The sequence below is a fragment of the Syngnathus floridae genome, chromosome 16, assembly GCF_059516105.1.
Source record: "Syngnathus floridae isolate MCC-2025c chromosome 16, RoL_Sflo_1.0, whole genome shotgun sequence".
Lineage (NCBI taxonomy): Eukaryota > Metazoa > Chordata > Actinopteri > Syngnathiformes > Syngnathidae > Syngnathus > Syngnathus floridae.
This window is the reverse complement of record NC_142428.1, coordinates 11,139,948-11,165,757: the sequence shown is the minus strand read 5'-3', so window position 1 is coordinate 11,165,757 and position 25,810 is coordinate 11,139,948. Positions and strand designations below refer to the sequence as shown.

General features: G+C 39.2%; 1 protein-coding gene and 1 pseudogene across 1 annotated transcript in view; one reads left to right on the top strand and one right to left on the bottom strand.

Moving 5' to 3' along the window:
- Positions 1–3,232: 3,232 nt before the first annotated feature.
- Positions 3,233–4,987, bottom strand: LOC148385728 (general transcription factor II-I repeat domain-containing protein 2A pseudogene; annotated as a pseudogene).
- Positions 4,988–5,060: 73 nt separating this feature from the next.
- The window catches only part of arhgap5 (Rho GTPase activating protein 5), a 43,612-nt gene continuing 22,862 nt past the window's right edge, over positions 5,061–25,810 (top strand). The window contains exon 1 of the mRNA XM_088400146.1: positions 5,061–5,130. The gene's annotated coding sequence lies outside the window, so the exon portion shown is untranslated. The remainder of the gene's footprint in view (positions 5,131–25,810) is intronic.

Genomic DNA, 25,810 nt, shown 5'->3' with positions numbered 1-25,810 from the left:
GAGAATGGGCTCTGGCTCTGTGGACACCGGGTCTGGGCTGTAGATGCGTAACAGTGCATCTGGTTTGATGTTCTTGGCCCCCGGTCTATAAGACAAAGTGAAATGGAAACGGTTAAAGAACAGGGACCAACGGGCCTGGCGTGAGTTCAATCGTTTGGCATCCTTGATATATTGCAGGTTCTTGTGATCGGTCCAAACCAGAAAAGGATGTTGGGCTCCCTCCAGCCAGTGTCTCCATTCTTCAAGAGCTTGTTTGACCGCCAACAATTCTCGATCTCGGACGTCATAGTTCTGCTCCGCGGGGGTCAGCCGTCGGGACAAAAAGGCGCATGGATGGAGCTTGTTGTCGGCCTGGGATCTCTGAGACAGGATGGCGCCGATTCCCTGACTGGAGGCATCAACCTCCACCACAAACTGACGAGATGGGTCGGGCAAGGTGAGGATCGGAGTGGTGGTGAACCGCCTCTTCAGCTCCTGGAAGGCGGCTTCAGCCTCCGCCGTCCAGCGAAACGGAACTGTCGGGGAAGTGAGAGCGTGCAGGGGAGCCGCGGTGGCGCTGAAGCCTCGTATGAACCGTCTATAAAAGTTAGCAAATCCTAGAAATTGCTGCACTCTTTTGCGGCTATCCGGGACCGGCCATTGGGTCACCGCGCTTACTTTAGCCGGGTCCATCTGGACCTTCCCTGGGGCTATGATGAAGCCAAGGAATGATATCGTCTCGGCGTGGAACTCGCTGTTTTCGGCCTTTACATAAAGTTGATGGTCCATGAGCCGTTGCAGGACAGACTTAACATGACTCTCATGGGTCTTCAAATCTGGTGAATAAATTAAGATATCATCCAAGTAAACGAAAACAAAGTGGTCTAAGAAATCACTCAGAACGTCATTGATCATGGCCTGGAAGACCGCCGGGGCATTGATGAGGCCGAACGGCATTACCCGGTATTCAAAGTGTCCCCTGGGGGTGTTGAAGCCCGTCTTCCACTCATCACCTTCCCGAATGCGCACGAGGTGATACGCGTTACGCAAATCTAACTTGGTGAATACCCGAGCCTGCTGCAACTGATCAAACACGGCCGACATGAGTGGGAGGGGATACCGATTTTTAATAGTGATCTGGTTGAGGGGACTGTAATCTATGCAGGGGCGCAGGGTACCGTCTTTCTTACCCACAAAGAAAAAAACGGCCCCTGCAGGCGATGATGACGGCCTGATCAGACCCACTTTAAGTGACGCATCAATATAGTCATTTAAGGCCTGCTTTTCGGGGCCCGAAAGGGAATAAAGTCTCCCCTTGGGTATCGTAGCACCGGGCAATAGTTCTATGGTGCAGTCGTAAGGACGGTGGGGTGGTAAGTAGCTCGCCTTGGCTTTGCTAAATACCTCCGCGAATTGATGATAGCATACGGGCACTTGGTTTAGATCCGGAGCTTTGAACTCTGGTTCAGGAGACACAGAGTCAAAGAGAGAAGTGCGTGTAGAATCGATCGAAGGGTTTGGTTTGATACACGATTCCTGGCACTGGGATGCCCACCCCTTTATCTCCCCTGACTCCCAGTTCATGGCAGGGTTGTGATGTTTTAGCCACGGATAACCGAGGATAAGCGGATTCAGGGGGGAGGTGACTACATGCAGTCTTACTAGTTCATGATGACTCCCAAAAGACAGTGAGAGGGGTTCGGTTATATAGGATACGTCGAAAAGAGCTTGTCCATTAAGTGCCTTAGCCTTTATGGTCGTGTTCAATAGTTCGGTCTTTACACCTAAGCTGCGAGCGAAAGCCCAGTCAATCAGATTCTCATCGGCTCCAGAGTCAATCAACACTCCTAGCTTGATTACCTTGCCTTGGTAGGTTAGCGTCCCGACGGGTAGAACCCGATTCTTCTGCCGGACCACGGAGAAGGTGCTTACCCTCAGCTCCTTCCTCTCCGGGCAGGAGAGGCGGATATGTCCAAGCGCACCGCAGTAGTAGCATCTGCCCTCCTGGCGTCGATGCTGTCTTTCCTCTTCGCTCAATTTGGCCCTGCCGAGCTGCATGGGTTCTGTCCCAGCCAGTGGCAATGCCGGGGTCGATCTTTGGTGGTGCGTCTCGTGGGATGACAGCCCGCCCACTAACGCGGGAGGAGTGACGATCGCGCACTGCTTCTTCCATTCCTGTAGTCGGTTGTCTGTTCGGATGGCCAACGCGATGAGAGCGTCGAGTTCAGCAGGAAGATCGAGGGGAATGAGTTGGTCCTGGATGGTCCCGGAAAACCCCCGGAGAAAAGCATCGTACAGGGCCGTCGAGTTCCATCCGCTTTCCGCGGCCAGAGTGCGGAAGCGGATCACGTAGTCGCTGACCGTCTCTCGACCCTGGGTGATATGGCACAGCTCCCGTGCCTTCTCTCGGTCCGTGGGAACTGGATCGAACACCATGCGCAGGGCCTCGATGAATCTGGAGAATGAGTGACAGGTGGCGGAATTCCTGGCCCATTCTGCCATCGCCCACGCCCGGGCTCTTCCCGTCAGATAGGATATCATGTATGCCACCCGGGATCGTTCCGTTGGGAAGTCGCCTGGAGCTCGCTTGAACTGCATCTCACAATTAGTTATAAAGGCTCGGCTCAGCCCGGGTTCACCTGCATATCGTTCCGGGGAAGCCAGTCTGACCCCCCTCGCCATAGTAGCGGGTGCCGGGTGGTCCACAGGGGGCGCTGCTGGGGAACTGTGCGTCGCAGCCCGCCCCATGGTCAGCAGCGTGAGGACGTCTTGCATTTGACGACTCAGCGAATCCACCTGGGCGGCCACCGCCTCTCCGAAGCCTTCCTGGTTCTTCACCAGTTCTTGGACACCAACACTCAGAGCGTCTACCTGCTTCTGTCGTTGGCCCAGCTGCGACGTCTGGGAGCGTACTTGGGCGACCAGCTGCTCTGTCTCTGCCGAGTCCATGTCTGGCCAGTGCGTAATGTCAGACGCGGAGCAGGGAGAGGACTCGAATGCAGAGTTTCCAAAGTCCAAAGATGTGTTTATTTTCTCCAATGGCAGTAGTAACAAAAAGTGCCTCAATATGAGGGAAAAAGGAGGGAAACTAAGGCGCCTCGAACCGAGGGAGAAAAAGGGGAAAGCAAAGCGCCTCGAACCGAGGGAAATACTATAACGAAGATAACTATGTAACCTAGTTAACATAGATGATCAAAGTCGTTCAAACAAGGCTTCTACGTGGAACTCGAGGGTTTCGTGATCGCTAGTGTTCTTAGCAAGGCAAAACGCACTGGCACTGGACACGGGGAAAGGCGCGGGTTATATGGACACAGAAGGAGGGGAACACAGGTGAAGACAGTTGGTCATTGGCCCAGGTGCACACACTTGGAATCAGGGAGTCACGTGACCAGACGCACAGGGGAAGGACACACCGACTGGAACGAGAGGAAAATTACACAATAAAACAGGAAGTGACCAGGACAACACATGACAGCATGACAGTGCGGCGTGTTAATTAAGCTACTGTACCGCTGCTGTGCGTAAATGCGCATTGCTCTTAATTAAAAGACGCACTTCCAAACTTTCCATATGCATTTTTTCATAACACAGCAGAAAAACTTTTTTGCCAGTGCATCAAAGTCTGGAGTTAGTTTTCTTGTGGCAATTCTCAGGACAGATCTGAGGTGTTGGTCAGTTAATTTGGATCTGTGATGGGCTTTGTTGATTTTCATGACGCTAAACTTCTGCTCACACACGTAGGTCGAGCCAAACAACACCAGCATCTTCTGCGCCGACCTCCGGAGGTTTGGAAACGCGGTCTCGTTAAGTGAAGCATAAAAATCATTCAGTTTAAGAGACTTGAACTTCTCCTTTGAGACGGAGTCAGACTGAAGATCGATCAGTTCCAATTGCAGCTCCTGCGGTGCTGATTCGGGGTCTTGTGACAGGGGACAGGACACCAGTTGAAGTGACTTGTCAATTTTTTCAAAATCACAGAACCGACGGCAAAATTCTCTGTGCAGATCGTCCAGTGATTTGCAGTATTTCTTCGCATTTAGGGCGGCCTCTTTCTGCACGGCTAGTGTGGGGAAATGTGCGAAAGATTTGTTTGACATTTGCCTGGAGAATAAAACCAGCTTGGATTTGAAGGCTCTCACATTTGTGTACATGTCGTGCGCAAACTGATCTTTCTCCTGTAGCTTTTCGTTCAGCTCATTCATGTGTGAAAATATGTCCACAGCAAACGCAAAGTCACAAAGCCAGTTTGTGTCGCTCAGCTCGGGAAATTCTTCGGATTTCCCCATTAAATTTAGAAATGAGCGAATCTCGTCTTTGAGCTCCCAGACTCGTTGATACACTTTCCCCAAACTTAACCAGCGGACGCGAGAGTGGTAAAGTAGGTCCTGGTGATCTGCATTAGTTTCTTCCAGGAACGTAATGAACTGACGATGATTAAGTCCCCTTGCTCGTATGAAGTTAACAAGTTTTACAACTGGATCCACGACGTGATTAAGCTGCAATACAGACTTACACAGAGATTCCTGATGAATGATGCAGTGAAGTAAAATAACATCCTGGTCAGCGTTTTCTTCTTTCACTTTATCCTGGATTCTTTCCAGCAGCCCGATGTTTTTTCCAGTTAAATTTGGCGATCCATCCGTGGTGACATTGGTAAGTTTACTCCAAGGTAGCTTCATTCTCTCAATGACAGCAGACACCTGTTCATATAAGTCCTCTCCTCGCGTTTTCCCTTTCAGTGATTCCATGCTCATTCCAAAAATTCATGGCATGCTTGCTACCATTTTTTTTGTTGATAACATTTACCGTTTTTGTGTAATTAGCAAATTTGTGACTTTTAAATCCCCATTCATTCTTAAAGGCGATTTCAACACGAGCCACTTTCCCGCGTGGGTTCGAATTTTACATGTGTCACATCTGGCGTCTCACCATTACACAAACTCACACGACACTGGCTGCAGTTTTTTCGTCATAAACATTTATCGTTTTTGCATAATTAGTACATTTGTGGTGTAAAATGACGCATTCATTCTTAATAGCGCATTCAACATGAACATTCTTGACATTAAGCAAATTCCACCACTTCGACAAAGCAAACCAAATAGCTCAGTTAGTAAAGTGGGCCCTTCAGGTCTCTGGCCACTTCCCCGCGTGAGTTCGATTCCAACTGCGAGTACTGCTTTTTTTCCTTTTTATTCACTGCTTAATATTTTTAACGCTTATGATTTGTAACTTGTCATTTTACCATTTATTTTAATAATAATTTATTTTCCTTTTTATTCTTCCCGCTTATCATTTGTAACTCTCGTCATTTTCCCATTTATTGTATAATAATTTAATTTCCTTTATATTCTTCCCGTTTATCATTTTTATCGTTTATCATTTGTAACTTTTGTCATTTTCCCATTTATTTTATAATAATTTAATTCCCTTTTTATTTTTCCCGCTTATCATTTTTAACACATCATTTGTAACTCTCGTCATTTTCCCACTTATTTTTTTCATCATTTATTTCCCTTTTTATTTTTCCCACTTATCATTTTTCCTATTTATTTTATTTATCATCATTTATCATTATTTATTTCCCTTTTTATTTTTCCAATTTATATTTCCCATTAATTTCATTCATCATCATTTATCATCATTTATTTCCCTTTTTATTTTTTCTGCTTATCATTATAACACTCATTTTACCCATTTCTTTTATTCATCATCATTTATCATCATTAATTTCCCTTTTTCATTTTTCCCGTCTTTCATTTCGAAAAAAGTAGAATAACAATAGTGCGAAGGTCTTCGCCTTCACACGCAATTTCTCCAGAAATTGCAATTCTAGTTAGTGTGAAGGTGAAGACCTTCACACTATTGTTATTGCTGTCCTTTATTAGTGTGAAGGTGAAGACCTTCACACTATTGTTATTGCTGTCCTTTATTAGTGTGAAGGTGAAGACCTTCACACTATTGTTATTGCTGTCCTTTATTAGTGTGAAGGTGAAGACCTTCACACTATTGTTATTGCTGTCCTTTATTATTATTATTGTGTGAAGGCGATGGCCTTCACACATATGTTATTCTACACCATTCTCTATTATTGTGTGAAGGCGATGGCCTTCACACATATGTTATTCTACACCATTCTCTATTATTGTGTGAAGGCGATGGCCTTCACACATATGTTATTCTACACCATTCTCTATTATTATTGTGTGAAGGCGATGGCCTTCACACATATGTTATTCTACACCATTCTCTATTATTGTGTGAAGGCGATGGCCTTCACACATATGTTATTCTACACCATTCTCTATTATTGTGTGAAGGCGATGGCCTTCACACATATGTTATTCTACACCATTCTCTATTATTATTATTGTGTGAAGGCGATGGCCTTCACACATATGTTATTCTACACCATTCTCTATTATTATTATTGTGTGAAGGCGATGGCCTTCACACATATGTTATTCTACACCATTCTCTATTATTATTATTAGTGTGAAGGTGAAGACCTTCACACTATTGTTATTGCTGTCCTTTATTAGTGTGAAGGTGAAGACCTTCACACTATTGTTATTGCTGTCCTTTATTATTAGTGTGAAGGTGAAGACCTTCACACTATTGTTATTGCTGTCCTTTATTATTAGTGTGAAGGTGAAGACCTAAATGCAAAAGTTAGCGCCTAATGTAGCTATTTAGGGCAGTTAATGTTGAAATAAGGTCACTTCCGGTTTGATTTGGGTCACTTCCGGTCTATTTGGGTCACTTCCGGTTTGATGAGAGGCACTTCCGGTCTAGCTGAGGTCACTTCCGGTTTATTTGGGGTCACTTCCGGTTTAAAAAGGTCACTTCCGGTTTAAAAAGGTCACTTCCGGTTTGATTTGGGGTCACTTCCGGTTTACTTGAGGTCACTTCCGGTTTGATTTGGGTCACTTCCGGTTTGATTTGGGTCACTTCCGGTCTATTTGGGTCACTTCCGGTTTGATTAGAGGCACTTCCGGTCTAGCTGAGGTCACTTCCGGTTTATTTGGGGTCACTTCCGGTTTAAAAAGGTCACTTCCGGTTTAAAAAGGTCACTTCCGGTTTGATTTAGGGTCACTTCCGGTTTACCTGTGGTCACTTCCTGTTTACCTAAGGTCACTTCCGGTTCGATTTGGGGCACTTCCGGTTCATTCTAGGTTCATTGGGAGCACTTCAGGGTCAATCCAAGATGGCCGCCACACTGGAAGTGGGGGTCAAGGGTTGAATTTTGTAAGCATAGTGGAAGTGGGGGTGAAGGGGGTGAATATGGTAAGGATGAGGTGACCAAAGTGAATAAAGTTGGAATGGGTTGAATCGGTTGAAAAATGTAGAAATTAGAGTAGAAAAACCAAATTTTGTAGAATTTGGTTGAATTTCAAAATTGAAAATTTGGAAATTTTGGTAAGTGGGAAGGTGTGGAATAGGTAGGCAAAAGATGAACAGTTGAAAGTTGGAATGGGTTGAATCGGTTGAAAAACGTAGAAGTTAGAGTAGAAAAACGAAATTTTGGAGAATTTGGTTGAATTTCAAATTTGAAATTTTGGAATTTTTGGTAGGTGAGAAGTTGTGGAATAGGCAGGCAAAAGATGAACAGTTGAAAGTTGGAATGGGTTGAATCGGTTGAAAAATGTAGAAATTAGAGTAGAAAAAAAATGTTGGAGAATTTGGTTGAATTTCAAATTTGGAATTTTTGGTAAGTGGGAAGTTGTGGAATAGTTAGGCTAAAGATGAAGAGTTGAAAGTTGGAATGGGTAGAATCGGTTGAAAAATGTAGAAATTAGACTAGATAGGTATTAGGTATTCTCCACACTTTTTTGTCCCGCTTCTTCTTCCACATTCTTCATCCGATTCACTCCGTTCCACTTTTGACGTATTCCAAATATTCACGAGATGAGCGCTTCCATTTTTCTCGTTCCGAAAATTTTCCGATTTCGCAAAATTCGCGAATTTACGACAAATTTTTCCCCATTCATTCTCAATGGCAGATTCGACATTTCACATTTACGTCATTCCCCTTTTAAATTCACCTCATTCAGCACATTCAAACCACATTCGGAATGATTCTCGACATTCCCAAAATTCCCAAATTCAAAAATTTCACGTTTTCACGTTAAAAATTCCGACAAAATTTCACGAAATTTCGTTTTTCACCTCTAATTTCTACATTTTTCGACCGATTCAACCCATTCCAACTTCCAACTGTTCATCTTTTGCCTACCTATTCCACAACTTCCCACTTACAAAAAAATTCCAAATTTTCAAATTTGAAATTCAACCAAATTCTTCGTAATTTCGTTTTTCTACTCTAATTTCTACATTTTTCAACCGATTCAACCCATTCCAACTTTCAACTGTTCATCTTTTGCCTGCCTATTCCACAACTTCTCACATACCAAATATTCAAAATTTTCAAATTTGAAATTCAACCAAATTCTCCAAAATTTCGTTTTTCTACTCTAACTTCTACATTTTTCAACCGATTCAACTCATTCCAACTTTCAACTGTTCATCTTTTGCCAACCTATTCCACAACTTCCCATTTGCCAAAAATTCCAAATTTGAAATTCAACCAAATTTTTCGTAATTTCGTTTTTCTACTCTAATTTCTACATTTTTCAACCGATTCTACTCATTCCAACTTTCAAGTGTTCATCTTTTGCCTACCTATTCCACAACGTCCCACTTACCAAAAATTCCAAATTTGAAATTCAACCAAATTCTCCAAAATTTCATTTTTCTACTCTAATTTCTACATTGTTCAACTGATTCAACCCATTCCAACTTTCAACTGTTCATCTTTTGCCTACCTATTCCACAACTTCCCGTTTACCAAAAATTCCAAATTTGAAATTCAACCAAATTTTTCAAAATTTCGTTTTTCTACTCTAATTTCTACATTTTTCAACCGATTCTACCCATTCCAACTTTCAACTGTTCATCTTTTGCCTACCTATTCCACAACGTCCCACTTACCAAAAATTCCAAATTTGAAATTCAACCAAATTCTCCAAAATTTCATTTTCTACTCTAATTTCTACATTGTTCAACCGATTCAACCCATTCCAACTTTCAACTGTTCATCTTTTGCCTACCTATTCCACAACTTCCCGTTTACCAAAAATTCCAAATTTGAAATTCAACCAAATTTTTCTAAATTTCGTTTTTCTACTCTAATTTCTACATTTTTCAACCAATTCTACCCATTCCAACTTTCAACTGTTCATCTTTTGCCTACCTATTCCACGACTTCCCACTGATCAAAAATTCCAAATTTGAAATTCAACCAAATTCTCCAAATTTTCGTTTTTCTCCTCTAATTTCTACATTTTTCAACTTATTCAATTCATTCCAACTTTCAACTGTTCATCTTTTGCCAACCTATTCCACAACTTCCCATTTGCCAAAAATTCCAAATTTGAAATTCAACCAAATTTTTCTAAATTTCGTTTTTCTACTCTAATTTCTACATTTTTCAACCGATTCTACCCATTCCAACTTTCAACTGTTCATCTTTTTTCTACCTATTCCAAAACTTTCCACTAACCAAAAATTCCAAACTTTCAAATTTTAAATTCAACCAAATTCTCCAAAATTTAGTATTACACTTCTATTTTCCACATTTCTCAAGAAATTCAACTCATTTCAACATCATTCGGCATCATTCCCCAAGAAGTGATTCAAAGTCTTCGCCTTCACACGCAATTTCTCCAGAAATTGCATTTTCTAGTTGTGTGAAGGCGATGGCCTTCACACATATGTTATTCTACACCATTCTCTATTATTATTGTGTGAAGGCGATGGCCTTCACACATATGTTATTCTACACCATTCTCTATTATTATTATTATTATTGTGTGAAGGCGATGGCCTTCACACATATGTTATTCTACACCATTCTCTATTATTATTGTGTGAAGGCGATGGCCTTCACACATATGTTATTCTACACCATTCTCTATTATTATTATTATTATTGTGTGAAGGCGATGGCCTTCACACATATGTTATTCTACACCATTCTCTATTATTATTATTATTATTGTGTGAAGGCGATGGCCTTCACACATATGTTATTCTACACCATTCTCTATTATTATTGTGTGAAGGCGAAGGCCTTCACACATTGTTATTCTACTTTATTATTATTATTATTATTATTATTATTATTAAACAACTTATTCCGCCCGCTTTTTTGACACCTAACTAGTCCTACATGCTTCAACCGATTCACCCCATTCAAACTTTCACACATTCCAAAAATTCATGGCATGCTTGCTACCATTTTTTTTTTTCATAACATTAACCGTTTTTGTGTAATTAGCAAATTTGTGACTTTTAAATCCCCATTCATTCTTAATGGCGATTTCAACACGAGCCACTTTCCCGCGTGGGTTCGAATTTTACACGTGTCACATCTGGCGTCTCACCATTACACAAACTCACACGACACTGGCTGCAGTTTTTTTCGTCATAAACATTTGTTGTTTTTGCATAATTAGTACATTTATGGTGTAAAATTACGCATTCATTCTTAATGGCGCATTCAACATGAACATTCATGACATTAAGCAAATTACACCACTCCTAAAAAGCAAACCAATTAGCTCACTTGGTAATGCGGCCGCTTATTAACTCGAGCCACTTCCCCGCGTGAGTTCGATTCCAACTGCGGGTACTGGTTTTTTTCCTTTTTATTCACTGCTTAATATTTTTCACGCTTATGATTTGTAACTTGTCTTTTTACCATTTATTTTAATAATTATTTATTTTCCTTTTTATTCTTCCCGCTTATCATTTGTAACTCTCGTCATTTTCCCATTTATTGTATAATAATTTGATTTCCTTTATATTCTTCCCGCTTATCATTTTTATCGTTTATCATTTGTAACTTTTGTCATTTTCCCATTTATTTTATAATTTAATTTCCTTTTTATTCTTCCCGCTTATCATTATTCCCGCTTTTCATTTGTAACTCTCGTCATTTTCCCATTTATTTTATACATAATTTATCATTTATTTCCCTTTTTATTTTTCCCACTCATCATTTTTCCTATTTATTTTATTTATCATCATTTATCATTATTTATTTCCCTTTTTATTTTTACCACTTATTTTTCCCATTTATTTCATTCATTATCATTTATCATCATTTATTTCCCTTTTTATTTTTCCTGCTTATCATTTTAACACATCATTTTACCCATTTACTTTATTCATCATCATTTATATTCATTAATTGCCCTTTTTCATTTTTCCTATCTTTCATTTCGAAAAAAGTAGAATAACAATAGTGCGAAGGTCTTCGCCTTCACACGCAATTTCTCCAGGAATTGCAATTCTAGTTATTATTGTGTGAAGGCGAAGGCCTTCACACACTGTTATTCTACTTTATTATTATTATTATTATTATTCAACTTATTCCTCCCACTTTTTTGACACCTAACTAGTCCTACATGCTTCAACCGATTCACCCCGTTCAAACTTTCACACATTCCAAAAATTCATGGCATGCTTGCTACCATTTCTTTTTTTGATAACATTTACAGTTTTTGTGTAATTAGCAAATTTGTGACTTTTAAATCCCCATTCATTCTTAATGGCGATTTCAACACGAGCCACTTTCCCGCGTGGGTTCGAATTTTACACGCGTCACATCTGGCGTCTCACCATTACACACACTCACACGACACTGGCTGCAGTTTTTTTTCGTCATAAACATTTATCGTTTTTGCATAATTAGTACATTTGTGGTATAAAATTACGCATTCATTCTTAATGGCGCATTCAACATGAGCATTCATGACATTAAGCCAATTACACCATTTCAAAAGAGCAAATAAATTAGCTCAGATGGTGACGCGGGTGCTTATTAACTCGAGCCGTCTCCCCGCGTGAGTTCGATTCCAACTGTGGGAACTGCTTTTTTTCATTTTTTTTCACTGCTTAATATTTTTAACGCTTATGATTTGTAACTTGTCATTTTACCATTTATTTTAATAATAATTTATTTTCCTTTTTATTCTTCCCGCTTATCATTTGTAACTCTCGTCATTTTCCCATTTATTGTATAATAATTTAATTTCCTTTACATTCTTCCCGTTTATCATTTTTATCGTTTATCATTTGTAACTTTTGTCATTTTCCTATTTATTTTATAATAATTTAATTTCCTTTTTATTTTTCCCGCTTATCATTTTTAACACTTATCATTTGTAACTCTCGTCATTTTCCCATTTATTTTTTTCATCATTTATTTCCCTTTTTATTTTTCCCACTTATCATTTTTCCTATTTATTTTATTTATCATCATTTATCATTATTTATTTCCCTTTTTATTTTTCCAATTTATATTTCCCATTAATTTCATTCATCATCATTTATCATCATTTATTTCCCTTTTTATTTTTTCTGCTTATCATTATAACACTCATTTTACCCATTTATTTTATTCATCATCATTTATCATCATTAATTTCCCTTTTTCATTTCGAAAAAAGTAGAATAACAATAGTGCGAAGGTCTTCGCCTTCACACGCAATTTCTCCAGAAATTGCAATTCTAGTTATTATTATTCTTCTATTTTATTCCCGCCACTTTTTTGTCCCGCTTCTTCTTCCACATAATTCATCCGATTCACTCCGTTCCACTTTTGATGTATTCCAAATATTCACGAGATGAGCGCTTCCATTTTTCTCGTTCCGAAAATTTTCCGATTTCGCAAAATTCGCGAATTTACGACAAATTTTTCCCCATTCATTCTCAATGGCAGATTCGACATTTCACATTTACGTCATTCCCCTTTTAAATTCACCTCATTCAGCACATTCAAACCACATTCGGAATGATTCTCGACATTCCCAAAATTCCCAAATTCAAAAATTTCACGTTTTCACGTTAAAAATTTCGACAAAATTTCACAAAATTTGGTTTTTCACCTCTAATTTCTACATTCTTTGACCGATTCAACCCATTCCAACTTTCAACTGTTCATCTTTTGCCTACCTATTCCACACCTTCCCACTTACCAAAATTTCCCAAAATTTTATTTTGAAATTCACACCAAATTCTACAAAATTTCGTTTTTTCACTCTAAATTCTACATTTTTCAACCGATACAACCCATTCCAACTTTATTCACTTTGGTCACTTCATCCTTACCATATTCACCCCTTCACCCCCACTTCCACTATGCTTACACAATTCAACCCTTGACCCCCACTTCCAGTGTGGCGGCCATCTTGGATTGACCCTGAAGTGCTCCCAATGAACCTAGAATGAACCGGAAGTGCCCCAATTCGAACCGGAAGTGACCTTAGGTAAACAGGAAGTGACCTCAGGTAAACCGGAAGTGACCCCAAATCAAACCGGAAGTGACCCAAATCAAACCGGAAGTGACCCCAAATGAACCGGAAGTGACCCCAGGTAAACCGGAAGTGACCCTAAATCAAACCGGAAGTGACCTTTTTAAACCGGAAGTGACCTTTTTAAACCGGAAGTGACCCCAAATAAACCGGAAGTGACCTCAGCTAGACCGGAAGTGCCTCTTATCAAACCGGAAGTGACCCAAATAGACCGGAAGTGACCCAAATCAAACCGGAAGTGACCCCAAATGAACCGGAAGTGACCTCAAGTAAACCGGAAGTGACCCCAAATCAAACCGGAAGTGACCTTTTTAAACCGGAAGTCACCTTTTTAAACCGGAAGTGACCCCAAATAAACCGGAAGTGACCTCAGCTAGACCGGAAGTGCCTCTTATCAAACCGGAAGTGACCCAAATAGACCGGAAGTGACCCAAATCAAACCGGAAGTGACCTTATTTCAACATTAACTGCCCTAAATAGCTACATTAGGCGCTAACTTTTGCATTTATTGTCCGATTGAACCCGTTTCAACATTTTAACCCCAAAAGTGAACCTCCTGAAGCCGTTTTTTATCGTTTTGTTCCAAATTTCAAAAAATTTTGGCGCAATTGTTTTTTCTTTTAATTCCCACTCATTCTCTATGGGGATTCAAGATTTGCTCTAACTTCTACATTATTTAACCGTTTCAACCCGTTCCAACTTTCAACTGTTCATCTTTTGCCTACCTATTCCACAATCTCCCACTTACCAAAAATTCCAAACTTTCAAATTTGAAATTCAACCAAATTCACCAAAATTCTGTAGTACACTTCTATTTTCCACATTTCTCAAGAAATTCAACTAATTTCAACATCATTCGGCATCATTCCCCAAGAAGTGATTCAAAGTATTCGCCTTCACACGCAATTTCTCCAGAAATTGCATTTTCTAGTTATTATTATTCTTCTATTTTATTCCCGCCACTTTTTTGTCCCGCTTCTTCTTCCACATAATTCATCCGATTCACTCCGTTCCACTTTTGACGTATTCCAAATATTCACGAGATGGGCGCTTCCATTTTTCTCGTTCCGAAAATTTTCCGATTTCGCAAAATTCGCGAATTTACGACAAATTTTTCCCCATTCATTCTCAATGGCAGATTCGACATTTCACATTTACGTCATTCCCCTTTTAAATTCACCTCATTCAGCACATTCAAACCACATTCGGAATGATTCTCGACATTCCCAAAATTCCCAAATTCAAAAATTTCACGTTTTCTCGTTAAAAATTCCGACAAAATTTCACGAAATTTCGTTTTTCACCTCTAATTTCTACATTTTTCGACCGATTCAACCCGTTCCAACTTCCAACTGTTCATCTTTTGCCTACCTATTCCACAACTTCCCACTTACAAAAAAATTCCAAATTTTCAAATTTGAAATTCAACCAAATTCTTCGTAATTTCGTTTTTCTACTCTAATTTCTACATTTTTCAACCGATTCAACCCATTCCAACTTTCAACTGTTCATCTTTTGCCTGCCTATTCCACAACTTCTCACCTATCAAAAATTCCAAAATTTCAAATTTGAAATTCAACCAAATTCTCCAAAATTTCGTTTTTCTACTCTAACTTCTACGTTTTTCAACCGATTCAACCCATTCCAACTTTCAACTGTTCATCTTTTGCCTACCTATTCCACACCTTCCCACTTACCAAAATTTCCCAAAATTTTATTTTGAAATTCACACCAAATTCTACAAAATTTAGTTTTTTCACTCTAAATTCTACATTTTTCAACCGATTCAACCCATTCCAACTTTATTCACTTTGGTCACTTCATCCTTACCATATTCACCCCTTCACCCCCACTTCCACTATGCTTACACAATTCAACCCTTGACCCCCACTTCCAGTGTGGCGGCCATCTTGGATTGACCCTGAAGTGCTCCCAATGAACCTAGAATGAACCGGAAGTGCCCCAATTCGAACAGGAAGTGACCTTAGGTTAACAGGAAGTGACCTCAGGTAAACCGGAAGTGACCCCAAATCAAACCGGAAGTGACCCAAATCAAACCGGAAGTGACCCCAAATGAACCGGAAGTGACCCCAGGTAAACCGGAAGTGACCCCAAATCAAACCGGAAGTGACCTTTTTAAACCGGAAGTGACCTTTTTAAACCGGAAGTGACCCCAAATAAACCGGAAGTGACCTCAGCTAGACCGGAAGTGCCTCTTATCAAACCGGAAGTGACCCAAATAGACCGGAAGTGACCCAAATCAAACCGGAAGTGACCCCAAATGAACCGGAAGTGACCTCAAGTAAACCGGAAGTGACCCCAAATCAAACCGGAAGTGACCTTTTTAAACCGGAAGTGACCTTTTTAAACCGGAAGTGACCCCAAATAAACCGGAAGTGACCTCAGCTAGACCGGAAGTGCCTCTTATCAAACCGGAAGTGACCCAAATAGACCGGAAGTGACCCAAATCAAACCGGAAGTGACCTTATTTCAACATTAACTGCCCTAAATAGCTACATTAGGCGCTAACTTTTGCATTTATTGTCCGATTGAACCCGTTTCAACATTTTAACCCCAAAAGTGAACCTCCTGAAGCCGTTTTTTATCGTTTTGTTCCAAATTTCAAAAAATTTTGGCGCAATTGTTTTTTCTTTTAATTCCCACTCATTCTCTATGGGGATTCAAGATTTGCTCTAACTTCTACATTATTTAACCGTTTCAACCCGTTCCAACTTTCAACTGTTCATCTTTTGCCTACCTATTCCAAAATCTCCCACTTACCAAAAATTCCAAACTTTCAAATTTGAAATTCAACCAAATTCACTAAAATTTTGTATTACACTTCTATTTTCCACATTTCTCAAGAAATTCAACTAATTTCAACATCATTCGGCATCATTCCCCAAGAAGTGATTCAAAGTATTCGCCTTCACACGCAATTTCTCCAGAAATTGCATTTTCTAGTTATTATTATTCTTCTATTTTATTCCCGCCACTTTTTTGTCCCGCTTCTTCTTCCACATAATTCATCCGATTCACTCCGTTCCACTTTTGACGTATTCCAAATATTCACGAGATGGGCGCTTCCATTTTTCTCGTTCCGAAAATTTTCCGATTTCCCAAAATTCGCGAATTTACGACAAATTTTTCCCCATTCATTCTCAATGGCAGATTCGACACTTCACATTTACGTCATTCCCCTTTTAAATTCACCTCATTCAGCACATTCAAACCACATTCGGAATGATTCTCGACATTCCCAAAATTCCCAAATTCAAAAATTTCACGTTTTCTCGTTAAAAATTCCGACAAAATTTCACGAAATTTCGTTTTTCACCTCTAATTTCTACATTTTTCGACCGATTCAACCCGTTCCAACTTCCAACTGTTCATCTTTTGCCTACCTATTCCACAACTTCCCACTTACAAAAAAATTCCAAATTTTCAAATTTGAAATTCAACCAAATTCTTCGTAATTTCGTTTTTCTACTCTAATTTCTACATTTTTCAACCGATTCAACCCATTCCAACTTTCAACTGTTCATCTTTTGCCTGCCTATTCCACAACTTCTCACCTATCAAAAATTCCAAAATTTCAAATTTGAAATTCAACCAAATTCTCCAAAATTTCGTTTTTCTACTCTAACTTCTACGTTTTTCAACCGATTCAACCCATTCCAACTTTCAACTGTTCATCTTTTGCCTACCTATTCCACACCTTCCCACTTACCAAACTTTCCCAAAATTTTATTTTGAAATTCACACCAAATTCTACAAAATTTAGTTTTTTCACTCTAAATTCTACATTTTTCAACAGATTCAACCCATTCCAACTTTATTCACTTTGGTCACTTCATCCTTACCATATTCACCCCTTCACCCCCACTTCCACTATGCTTACACAATTCAACCCTTGACCCCCACTTCCAGTGTGGCGGCCATCTTGGATTGACCCTGAAGTGCTCCCAATGAACCTAGAATGAACCAGAAGTGCCCCAATTCGAACCGGAAGTGACCTTAGGTAAACAGGAAGTGACCTCAGGTAAACCGGAAGTGACCCCATATCAAACCGGAAGTGACCCAAATCAAACCGGAAGTGACCCCAAATGAACCGGAAGTGACCCCAGGTAAACCGGAAGTGACCCAAAATCAAACCGGAAGTGACCTTTTTAAACCGGAAGTGACCTTTTTAAACCGGAAGTGACCCCAAATAAACCGGAAGTGACCTCAGCTAGACCGGAAGTGCCTCTTATCAAACCGGAAGTGACCCAAATAGACCGGAAGTGACCCAAATCAAACCGGAAGTGACCCCAAATGAACCGGAAGTGACCTCAAGTAAACCGGAAGTGACCCCAAATCAAACCGGAAGTGACCTTTTTAAACCGGAAGTGACCCCAAATAATCCGGAAGTGACCTCAGCTAGACCGGAAGTGCCTCTTATCAGACCGGAAGTGACTCAAATAGACCGGAAGTGACCTTATTTCAGCATTAACTGATCTAAATAGCTACATTAGGCGCTAACTTTTGCATTTATTGTCCGATTGAACCCGTTTCAACATTTTAACCCCAAAAGTGAACCTCCTGAAGCCGTTTTTTTTCGTTTTGTTCCAAATTTCAAAAAATTTTGGCGCAATTGCTTTTTCTTTTAATTCCCACTCATTCTCTATGGGGATTCAAGATTTGCTCTAACTTCTACATTATTTAACCGTTTCAACCCGTTCCAACTTTCAACTGTTCATCTTTTGCCTACCTATTCCACAACCTCCCACTTACCAAAAATTCCAAACTTTCAAATTTGAAATTCAACCAAATTCTCCAAAATTTAGTATGACACTTCTATTTTCCACATTTCTCAAGAAATTCAACTCATTTCAACATCATTCGGCATCATTCCCCAAGAAGTGATTCAAAGTATTCGCCTTCACACGCAATTTCTCCAGAAATTGCATTTTCTAGTTATTATTATATTTTATTCCCGCCACTTTTTTGTCCCGCTTCTTCTTCCACATAATTCATCCGATTCACTCCGTTCCACTTTTGACGTATTCCAAATATTCACGAGATGAGCGCTTCCATTTTTCTCGTTCCGAAAATTTTCCGATTTCGCAAAATTCGCGAATTTACGACAAATTTTTCCCCATTCATTCTCAATGGCAGATTCGACATTTCACATTTACGTCATTCCCCTTTTAAATTCACCTCATTCAGCACATTCAAACCACATTCGGAATGATTCTCGACATTCCAAAAATTCCCAAATTCAAAAATTTCACGCTTTCACGTTAAAAATTCCGACAAAATTTCACGAAATTTCGTTTTTCACCTCTAATTTCTACATTTTTCGACCGATTCAACCCGTTCCAACTTCCAACTGTTCATCTTTTGCCTACCTATTCCACAACTTCCCACTTACAAAAAAATTCCAAATTTTCAAATTTGAAATTCAACCAAATTCTTCGTAATTTCGTTTTTCTACTCTAATTTCTACATTTTTCAACCGATTCAACCCATTCCAACTTTCAACTGTTCATCTTTTGCCTGCCTATTCCACAACTTCTCACCTACCAAAAATTCCAAAATTTCAAATTTGAAATTCAACCAAATTCTCCAAAATTTCGTTTTTCTACTCTAACTTCTACGTTTTTCAACCGATTCAACCCATTCCAACTTTCAACTGTTCATCTTTTGCCTACCTATTCCACACCTTCCCACTTACCAAAATTTCCAAATTTTCAATTTTGAAATTCAACCAAATTCTACAAAATTTGGTTTTTCTACTCTAATTTCTACATTTTTCAACCGATTCAACCCATTCCAACTTTATTCACTTTGGTCACCTCATCCTTACCATATTCACCCCCTTCACCCCCACTTCCACTATGCTTACAAAATTCAACCCTTGACCCCCACTTCCAGTGTGGCGGCCATCTTGGATTGACCCTGAAGTGCTCCCAATGAACCTAGAATGAACCGGAAGTGCCCCAAATCGAACCGGAAGTGACCTTAGGTAAACAGGAAGTGACCTCAGGTAAACCGGAAGTGACCCCAAATCAAACCGGAAGTGACCTTTTTAAACCGGAAGTGACCTTTTTAAACCGGAAGTGACCCCAAATAAACCGGAAGTGACCTCAGCTAGACCGGAAGTGCCTCTAATCAAACCGGAAGTGACCCAAATCAAACCGGAAGTGACCCCAAATGAACCGGAAGTGACCTCAAGTAAACCGGAAGTGACCCCAAATCAAACCGGAAGTGACCTTTTTAAACCGGAAGTGACCTTTTTAAACCGGAAGTGACCCCAAATAAACCGGAAGTGACCTCAGCTAGACCGGAAGTGCCTCTTATCAAACCGGAAGTGACCCAAATAGACCGGAAGTGACCCAAATCAAACCGGAAGTGACCTTATTTCAACATTAACTGCCCTAAATAGCTACATTAGGCGCTAACTTTTGCATTTATTGTCCGATTGAACCCGTTTCAACATTTTAACCCCAAAAGTGAACCTCCTGAAGCCGTTTTTTATCGTTTTGTTCCAAATTTCAAAAAATTTTGGCGCAATTGTTTTTTCTTTTAATTCCCACTCATTCTCTATGGGGATTCAAGATTTGCTCTAACTTCTACATTATTTAACCGTTTCAACCCGTTCCAACTTTCAACTGTTCATCTTTTGCCTACCTATTCCACAATCTCCCACTTACCAAAAATTCCAAACTTTCAAATTTGAAATTCAACCAAATTCACCAAAATTCTGTAGTACACTTCTATTTTCCATATTTCTCAAGAAATTCAACTCATTTCAACATCATTCGGCATCATTCCCCAAGAAGTGATTCAAAGTATTCGCCTTCACACGCAATTTCTCCAGAAATTGCATTTTCTAGTTATTATTATATTTTATTCTCCACACTTTTTTGTCCCGCTTCTTCTTCCACATAATTCATCCGATTCACTCCGTTCCACTTTTGACGTATTCCAAATATTCACGAGATGAGCGCTTCCATTTTTCTCGTTCCGAAAATTTTCCGATTTCGCAAAATTCGCGAATTTACGACAAATTTTTCCCCATTCATTCTCAATGGCAGATTCGACATTTCACATTTACGTCATTCCCCTTTTAAATTCACCTCATTCAGCACATTCAAACCACATTCAGAATGATTCTCGACATTCCCAAAATTCCCAAATTCAAAAATTTCACGTTTTCACGTTAAAAATTCCGACAAAATTTCACGAAATTTCGTTTTTCACCTCTAATTTCTACATTTTTCGACCGATTCAACCCGTTCCAACTTCCAACTGTTCATCTTTTGCCTACCTATTCCACAACTTCCCACTTACAAAAAAATTCCAAATTTTCAAATTTGAAATTCAACCAAATTCTTCGTAATTTTGTTTTTCTACTCTAATTTCTACATTTTTCAACCGATTCAACCCATTCCAACTTTCAACTGTTCATCTTTTGCCTGCCTATTCCACAACTTCTCACATACCAAATATTCAAAATTTTCAAATTTGAAATTCAACCAAATTCTACAAAATTTTGTTTTTGTACTCTAACTTCTACGTTTTTCAACCGATTCAACCCATTCCAACTTTCAACTGTTCATCTTTTGCCTGCCTATTCCACAACTTCTCACCTACCAAAAACTCCAAATTTTTAAATTTGAAATTCAACCAAATTCTCCAAAATTTAGTTTTTCTACTCTAACTTCTACATTTTTCAACCGATTCAGCTCATTCCAACTTTCAACTGTTCATCTTTTGCCAACCTTTTCCACTACTTCCCAGTTGCCAAAAATTCCAAATTTGAAATTCAACCAAATTTTTCTAAATTTCGTTTTTCTACTCTAATTTCTACATTTTTCAACCGATTCTACCCATTCCAACTTTCAACTGTTCATCTTTTGCCTACCTATTCCACAACGTCCCACTTACCAAAAATTCCAAATTTGAAATTCAACCAAATTTTCAAAAATTTCATTTTTCTACTCTCATTTCTACATTGTTCAACCGATTCAACCCATTCCAACTTTCAACTGTTCATCTTTTGCCTACCTATTCCACAACTTCCCGTTTACCAAAAATTCCAAATTTGAAATTCAACCAAATTTTTCAAAATTTCGTTTTTCTACTCTAATTTCTACATTTTTCAACCAATTCTACCCATTCCAACTTTCAACTGTTCATCTTTTGCCTACCTATTCCACGACTTCCCACTGATCAAAAATTCCAAATTTGAAATTCAACCAAATTCTCCAAATTTTCGTTTTTCTACTCTAATTTCTACATTTTTCAACTTATTCAATTCATTCCAACTTTCAACTGTTCATCTTTTGCCAACCTATTCCACAACTTCCCATTTGCCAAAAATTCCAAATTTGAAATTCAACCAAATTTTTCTAAATTTCGTTTTTCTACTCTAATTTCTACATTTTTCAACCGATTCTACCCATTCCAACTTTCAACTGTTCATCTTTTTTCTACCTATTCCACAACTTTCCACTTACCAAAAATTCCAAACTTTCAAATTTGAAATTCAACCAAATTCTCCAAAATTTAGTATTACACTTCTATTTTCCACATTTCTCAAGAAATTCAACTCATTTCAACATCATTCGGCATCATTCCCCAAGAAGTGATTCAAAGTCTTCGCCTTCACACGCAATTTCTCCAGAAATTGCATTTTCTAGTTGTGTGAAGGCGATGGCCTTCACACATATGTTATTCTACACCATTCTCTATTATTATTATTATTATTGTGTGAAGGCGATGGCCTTCACACATATGTTATTCTACACCATTCTCTATTATTATTGTGTGAAGGCGATGGCCTTCACACATATGTTATTCTACACCATTCTCTATTATTATTATTATTATATTTTATTCCCGCCACTTTTTTGTCCCGCTTCTTCTTCCACATAATTCATCCGATTCACTCCGTTCCACTTTTGACGTATTCCAAATATTCACGAGATGAGCGCTTCCATTTTTCTCGTTCCGAAAATTTTCCGATTTCGCAAAATTCGCGAATTTACGACAAATTTTTCCCCATTCATTCTCAATGGCAGATTCGACATTTCACATTTACGTCATTCCCCTTTTAAATTCACCTCATTCAGCACATTCAAACCACATTCGGAATGATTCTCGACATTCCAAAAATTCCCAAATTCAAAAATTTCACGTTTTCACGTTAAAAATTCCGACAAAATTTCACGAAATTTCGTTTTTCACCTCTAATTTCTACATTTTTCGACCGATTCAACCCGTTCCAACTTCCAACTGTTCATCTTTTGCCTACCTATTCCACAACTTCCCACTTACAAAAAAATTCCAAATTTTCAAATTTGAAATTCAACCAAATTCTTCGTAATTTCGTTTTTCTACTCTAATTTCTACATTTTTCAACCGATTCAACCCATTCCAACTTTCAACTGTTCATCTTTTGCCTGCCTATTCCACAACTTCTCACCTACCAAAAATTCCAAAATTTCAAATTTGAAATTCAACCAAATTCTCCAAAATTTCGTTTTTCTACTCTAACTTCTACGTTTTTCAACCGATTCAACCCATTCCAACTTTCAACTGTTCATCTTTTGCCTACCTATTCCACACCTTCCCACTTACCAAAATTTCCAAATTTTCAATTTTGAAATTCAACCAAATTCTACAAAATTTGGTTTTTCTACTCTAATTTCTACATTTTTCAACCGATTCAACCCATTCCAACTTTATTCACTTTGGTCACCTCATCCTTACCATATTCACCCCCTTCACCCCCACTTCCACTATGCTTACAAAATTCAACCCTTGACCCCCACTTCCAGTGTGGCGGCCATCTTGGATTGACCCTGAAGTGCTCCCAATGAACCTAGAATGAACCGGAAGTGCCCCAATTCGAACCGGAAGTGACCTTAGGTAAACAGGAAGTGACCTCAGGTAAACCGGAAGTGACCCCAAATCAAACCGGAAGTGACCCAAATCAAACCGGAAGTGACCCCAAATGAACCGGAAGTGACCCCAGGTAAACCGGAAGTGACCCTAAATCAAACCGGAAGTGACCTTTTTAAACCGGAAGTGACCTTTTTAAACCGGAAGTGACCCCAAATAAACCGGAAGTGACCTCAGCTAGACCGGAAGTGCCTCTAATCAAACCGGAAGTGACCCAAATAGACCAGAAGTGACCCAAATCAAACCGGAAGTGACCCCAAATGAACCGGAAGTGACCTCAAGTAAACCGGAAGTGACCCCAAATCAAACCGGAAGTGACCTTTTTAAACCAGAAGTGACCTTTTTAAACCGGAAGTGACCCCAAATAAACCGGAAGTGACCTCAGCTAGACCGGAAGTGCCTCTTATCAAACCGGAAGTGACCCAAATAGACCGGAAGTGACCCAAATCAAACCGGAAGTGACCTTATTTCAACATTAACTGCCCTAAATAGCTACATTAGGTGCTAACTTTTGCATTTATTGTCCGATTGAACCCGTTTCAACATTTTAACCCCAAAAGTGAACCTCCTGAAGCCGTTTTTTTTAGTTTTGTTCCAAATTTCAAAAAATTTTGGCGCAATTGCTTTTTCTTTTAATTCCCACTTATTCTCTATGGAGATTCAAGATTTTTTCTAACTTCTACATTATTTAACCGTTTCAACCCGTTCCAACTTTCAACTGTTCATCTTTTGGCTACCTATTCCACAACCTCCCACTTACCAAAAAATTTCAAACTTTCAAATTTGAAATTCAACCAAATTCTCCAAAATGTAGTATTACACTTCTATTTTCCACATTTCTCAAGAAATTCAACTCATTTCAACATCATTCGGCATCATTCCCCAAGAAGTGATTCAAAGTATTCGCCTTCACACGCAATTTCTCCAGAAATTGCATTTTCTAGTTATTATTATTATTCTTCTATTTTATTCCCGCCACTTTTTTGTCCCGCTTCTTCTTCCACATAATTCATCCGATTCACTCCGTTCCACTTTTGACGTATTCCAAATATTCACGAGATGAGGGCTTCCATTTTTCTCGTTCCGAAAATTTTCCGATTTCGCAAAATTCGCGAATTTACGACAAATTTTTCCCCATTCATTCTCAATGGCAGATTCGACATTTCACATTTACGTCATTCCCCTTTTAAATTCACCTCATTCAGCACATTCAAACCACATTCGGAATGATTCTCAACATTCCCAAAATTCCCAAATTCAAAAATTTCACGTTTTCACGTTAAAAATTCCGACAAAATTTCACGAAATTTCGTTTTTCACCTCTAATTTCTACATTTTTCGACCGATTCAACCCGTTCCAACTTCCAACTGTTCATCTTTTGCCTACCTATTCCACAACTTCCCACTTACAAAAAAATTCCAAATTTTCAAATTTGAAATTCAACCAAATTCTTCGTAATTTTGTTTTTCTACTCTAATTTCTACATTTTTCAACCGATTCAACCCATTCCAACTTTCAACTGTTCATCTTTTGCCTGCCTATTCCACAACTTCTCACCTATCAAAAATTCCAAAATTTCAAATTTGAAATTCAACCAAATTCTCCAAAATTTCGTTTTTCTACTCTAACTTCTACGTTTTTCAACCGATTCAACCCATTCCAACTTTCAACTGTTCATCTTTTGCCTACCTATTCCACACCTTCCCACTTACCAAAATTTCCAAATTTTCAATTTTGAAATTCAACCAAATTCTACAAAATTTGGTTTTTCTACTCTAATTTCTACATTTTTCAACCGATTCAACCCATTCCAACTTTATTCACTTTGGTCACCTCATCCTTACCATATTCACCCCCTTCACCCCCACTTCCACTATGCTTACAAAATTCAACCCTTGACCCCCACTTCCAGTGTGGCGGCCATCTTGGATTGACCCTGAAGTGCTCCCAATGAACCTAGAATGAACCGGAAGTGCCCCAAATCGAACCGGAAGTGACCTTAGGTAAACAGGAAGTGACCTTAGGTAAACCGGAAGTGACCCCAAATCAAACCGGAAGTGACCTTTTTAAACCGGAAGTGACCCCAAATAAACCGGAAGTGACCTCAGCTAGACCGGAAGTGCCTCTAATCAAACCGGAAGTGACCCAAATAGACCGGAAGTGACCCAAATCAAACCGGAAGTGACCCCAAATGAACCGGAAGTGACCTCAAGTAAACCGGAAGTGACCCCAAATCAAACCGGAAGTGACCTTTTAAACCGGAAGTGATCTTTTTAAACCGGAAGTGACGCCAAATAAACCGGAAGTGGCCTCAGCTAGACCGGAAGTGCCTCTTATCAAACCGGAAGTGACCCAAATAGACCGGAAGTGACCTTATTTCAACATTAACTGCCCTAAATAGCTACATTAGGCGCTAACTTTTGCATTTATTGTCCGATTGAACCCGTTTCAACATTTTAACCCCAAAAGTGAACCTCCTGAAGCCGTTTTTTTTCGTTTT